Below are 5,661 nucleotides of genomic sequence, written 5' to 3'. Positions count from 1 at the left end.
TTGTGCTCTTTGCCTTCCAATCCAACTTCTTCCATTCTTCATCAGACACTCCCATTGGTTTAGTACCCAGATCTACCGCGATCCACTGATCTTTATCCACCAATAGATCCTCCATCTTGAGTTTCCACAACTCAAAACTCTGACCATTAAATTTCTCGATCTCTATCTTTCCACTGCTCACCATTTTCTTTCACCACCAGAATCGATCTCGCAGATCTCCCACTGAACAAGGTCTACCACAGGCTTGAGCGAAACCCCTCAGCAACAAAGGCGTCCCCTTGAAGCCAAAACAGCTCTAATACCAAATGTAGGTTTTAACCCCGTACAGAAATTACCTGCATACGAATTCTAAAACACATAAAATAAAAAATGTAAGAGCATAACACATAAAACAGCTATACACAGAAATTTTCCCCTGGATCCCAAAGTCGGGACTACCAGTTTGATTTTTCATTATGTTCCTTTCAATGTTATAATACATATTTATACATGCCGAAGCATCCAATACCATGGACTGAAAATCATCGCATCCAAAACCATGGACCAAAAACCATCGCATCCAAAAACATGTGCGAAAATCATGCACAAAACCATAGGTGGGTCTGCCCAACCTAACATAGGTTCCAAAACCAAAATTTTCTGGGGCGCTGCCCCAGACCCCATAGAGTGGGGTTACCTGCACCCCTCAAACCCCCTGTGACCCCCCCGCTACGCAATCAGTGCAACGAAGGGGGGGCTCTGCCCCCCCTTTAAACCCCCAGTTAACTATGTGGGCTAGTCGTGGAAAAAATATAACACAACCCAACATTTTGCACTATTCCAGATGCATCCCTTTATCACTATCGCAATCGCAGTTCCTCCGCGGTCACACTACACACTCCTCCTCCGCTATCAATATGTGAAACCTTCTGGACTTCAAAAATAAAAATAAAAACTGCGCCATATAACCCTATCAGGTCCGCTTCATCTCTCAACGCATTATTTCTCTGCCATTAAAGCTCCATTGATTGTTTGTGATGCGATAACTTTGCTTTATCACCATCGCTTATGGCTAGACTTGTGGTTCAAGGTAAGTCCTCCCTTTGGAATAGTGCGGAGCGGATTTTTTTTAATGGCAGTCCTCCACCATTGATCTAAGCTTCCGATCCAACGGTCCACATTCAGTTGCGGGGTCACAATCGCTCAAGGCTTGAGACCAAGGTTCTTTGCTCCCACTTCTTTCCTCTGATGTGATATTAAAACTTTGCTCCACTCCTTACGACTTAATCCTGGTTGTTGATTGTAACTATCCAATGGCTGCTGAGCATTAACACCTCACTTCTCTTCACTTGGGTTTTACACCACTCTTCAATGTTTTATCTGTGGTTTTGGTTTATTTTTGGGTTCCTTGTCCTTCTGTCGGTCTGCGACGCGACTCTCTCCTGAGCTTAACTCTGCTTGTGTCTTTATTCACTGTCATTCCAAAGTAATTACTGGGTTCTCCAATTGTTCAACGGCCCATCTCAATCCTCTGTCCCATTCTTCTCTTTCCTCTCTAGGCATTCTCTCTCCTCTTTGTGTTCGTAAAATTTTCCTGCACATATATATTGTACATAAACTCTGATTCACATTGAATTCATCATTCAATCACTCGAAACACACATTTATACTGTTTTGAATTAATCTCTGCATATAACAAATAAATAAAGGATTACATATTGAGATTCTATCTCTCTCTCTCTGGCCTACTCTTCTAATACCAGTGGCCTCTTTTACACTCTACCCATAGGCTTACAAACACATTCTAATTTGGCTATAAAAAAACAGAACCCCTCTCTCCCCCTCTCTCTTTTCTTTTCAATACATTATTAGTAGTTTCTTTTACAGTTGAGGAACTATTCCTCAGTTATTTTTCAGTTGCTCAACTGTTTCTTCAAACAGTTCTTAACTAATCCTAACTTAATATGTTTTCCTAATTTAAGAACTAACAATGGCTGAATCGGCCTTAATTTTAAATGAAACAAATTAAACATAAAAAAAATATTTCCCAGCTTTCGCCTCTTCACTCGGATGCTCTACATCAGGCTCCCAGGGTAAATTAAATTCATGGCTTCTGTCAATGAGCTCTTCAATAGAGTACCCGTCGCTATGAATCTGGCCAGTATCTAACCAAGAACTATCTTCAATAGGATGACCCTTCCACTTGACTAGGTATTGCAAATATTCCTTCCTTCAAGTCCGTCTAGCCACCTGGGTATCTAGGATCTGTTTGATCTCTAGAGGCTTTGCTAGGGACATTTGTTTAATCCACAAATCATTCTCTTTCTGGGTGTCCCATGTTCGTCTTTCCGAACTGTCTTCGTCATCCACCGTATTGTAGGGGTACAGATCTGCTACAGTGAAAATGGGTGAATTTCCAATACCTGGGGGTAACTATAGTTCGTAAGCATTGGTATAAAACTTCTGAAGAATCTTGCAAGGCCCAATTATTTTCCATTTCAACTTGTTGTATCTGCCTGTAGGGAACCTCTCCTTGCATAGGTGTGCTAATACTAGGTCTCCTACATTGAATTGTACCTCCCGCTTTTTTAAATCTGCCTTCTGCTTGTATCTTTAGCTATTGTCTTGTAATTTTAAGTTCACTTGTTCATGAAGATCGTTGATTTCCTTTGCGAAATCTTCACCATCAGCACTCCTGCATTCCAACTATCCCAAATCCCGTTACTCATGTACTCCATGTGGGTGCATTCCGTATAGGATCTGGAAAGGACTACTGCCCGTACTTCGGTTGGGCAAATTGTTATAAGCAAATTCTGCCTGTGCAACCACATGATCCCACTGTCGAGAATTTTCTCCAACCAAACTCCTAAATGAATTTTACCAGACTTCGATTCACCACTTCGGTTTGACCATCGGTTTGCGGATGATAAGATGAGCTTAAGTTTAGTTTGGTGTCTAATTTTTTCCATAAGGTTTGCCAAAAATGTCCTGTAAACTTAACGTCTCGGTCTGAAACAATAGACTTCAGCAAGCCATGCAATCTGACTATCTCGGTAAAGAACAAATGTGCTACATGTGTGGCATCACTAGTTTTCCTGCATGGAATGAAATGTGCCATTTTGGTGAAACGATCCACCACCACCATGATGGAATCAAATCCCCGTTGTGTCTTTGGTAGACCCAAGACAAAGTCTAAACTGACTGAGTCCCATGGTCTGTTCGGAATGGGTAAGGGTGTATACAACCCTATGTTTTGACTGTATCCCTTTGCAAGCTGACACACTTTGCATCTAGTCACAAACGTTTGTACATCTCTGCGCATCTTTGGAAAATAGTAAAAGTCACTCAACTGATCCAAGGTCTTGTCTATGCCAAAATTCCCGGCTAAACCTCCATTATACTTTTCTTGGATTAAGTTCTCTCTCATAGAAAATTCTGGAATACACAACTTCCCTCCTTTGAACAACAACCCTTCCTACATATTATAGTCCAGCCATGAACTATTATCTCTCAATAATGGATTTTGGCAAGCTTCATAAGCTTCCTTAAAATCAGCATCTGCATTATACAATTCCTTAAGATGTTCAAATCCTAATACTTGTATTGTACTTTCTTGTAGGATCAATTCCTCCTGCTTAACGCATCTACCACTTTGTTGGCTTGACTGCTGATGTGTTTCAACACAAACATAAAACTCTGCAAGTACTCCACCCATTTGGCATGTTTATGGTTCAGCTTATGTTGTTGCATAATATACTGCAACACAGAATTGTCTGAAAATAAGACAAATTCATTGGCCAACAGATAATGTCTCCAATGCTTTAGTGCTTGAACCACCGCATAAAATTCCTTGTCATAGGACGTGTATTTTTTCCTACTTTCATTTAGTTTCTCACGGAAATAGGCTACTGGATTGTCCTCTTAACTGAGTACCGCACCAATGGCTGTGCCACTGGCATCACAACGAACTTGGGAAAGTTTGTTAAATTTTGGTAACCTCAAAATTGGTTTTTCAGTAATTTTCCTTTTGAGCAGCTGAAAACTCTTCTCTGCCATTTCTGTCCAATGGAAAGGCTTATTTTTTTTCTTAATGGTGTCCAGAATGGGTGCACAAATCCCACTGAATTTTTTAATAAATTTCTGATAAAAACTTGCCAATCCATGGAAACTCCGTACCTCAAACAAACTTTTGGGAGATGGCCAGCTAACTATGGCTGCAACCTTTTCCGGATCCATTTTTAGTTCATTCTCAGAAATCACAAATCCCAAATAAATTAATTCTTTCTTGAAAAAAGAAAATTTCTTCAAATTTATTAGTAATTTATTATGCTGTAATTTTTCCAATACATACCTCACATGTCGAAAATGTTCTTCCTTCTTCTTGTTGAATATAAGTATATAATCCAAATATACAATTACAAATTTCCCAATGAATTCCTTCAGCATCTAGTTCATCAACAGCATGAATGTGCTAGGGGCATTGCTTAACCCAAATGGCATAACCAACCATTCGTACAAGCCTTCGTTAGTCTTGAAAGTTGTCTTCCACTCGTCACCTTCTCGAATTCTGATTTTGTGGTAGCCGCTTTTTAGGTCTATATTTGAAAAGTACGTTGCTCCACTCAAAAAATCCATCATATCATCCATTCGAGGTAAAGGGAATCTGTACCTGATGGTGATATTGTTAATGGCCCGGGAATTCATGCACATTCTCCACTCACCTCCTTTCTTGGGAGCTAAAACAGACGGAACTGCACAAGGGCTTAAACTCTCCCGAATCAGTCCTTTGTCCAACAACTCCTGTACTTGCTTCCAGATTTCTTCATTATCCTTTGGACTCATCCGGTAGGCAGCCTTGTTTGGAAAACTGGCTCCTAGAATAAAATCAATATGGTGACTAATGCTCCGCTTCAGTGGTAATTTTTCTAGTAGATCATCTACCACAATATCACTAAATTCTTGCAGCATGTTCTGTATCTCCACAGGTAAATCAGTAAGGTTGGTGTGTACTAACACTGCCCTTGGTCTTCTCACAACTACATAACCTAATTCACTCTCCTCAATCTGTCACAGAAACTCCTTTCCTCCCAGCAACAATGCTTTCGTTCCACTTGTTTCTATTGTCTCCTCTTCTTTCATGGGTACCAAGGTATGCTTTATCCCATCTTTGGCAAATCTGTAATAGTTTTTCTCTCTGTCATGAACTACCTTTCTATCGTACTGCCATGGTCTGCCCAGCAGAATATGGCACATGTCCATCAGCATTATGTCGCAAGTCACCTTATCCTTGTACTTGCCTATCTGAAAATCTACTTTGCATTTCTTATTAACTAACAATTGGTGTCCCTTCTGCAACCACGACACCCTGTATGGAGTTGGGTGTTCTGCTCTCTTCAAACCCAGTTTCTCCACCATCTCTGTAGCTACCAAATTATCAGTCCTCCTACTGTCAACAATCAATTTACAACATTTTTCGTGTGACTTACATACAATTCAGAACAATGCTTTCCTCTCTGTCTGATCAGCTACTTCCTTAGCTAGTTTTAATAATACCTTGTTCAACACCAAGGCTTCCCTAGTTTCTGGCATATTTTCCACCTCCTGTGGTGGTGCCTCCGCTTCATCAAGCTGAGCGACATATGCTCCCCTCTACCCAATTTGTTCATTTTCAGGACATTCAAA

The sequence above is a fragment of the Pinus tabuliformis genome, chromosome 2_2 (genome assembly GCF_031772625.1).
Source record: "Pinus tabuliformis cultivar Carrire ecotype Pingquan chromosome 2_2, CPIR1, whole genome shotgun sequence".
Classification (NCBI taxonomy): Eukaryota; Viridiplantae; Streptophyta; class Pinopsida; order Pinales; family Pinaceae; genus Pinus; species Pinus tabuliformis.
Note: the sequence above shows the minus strand (reverse complement) of the source record.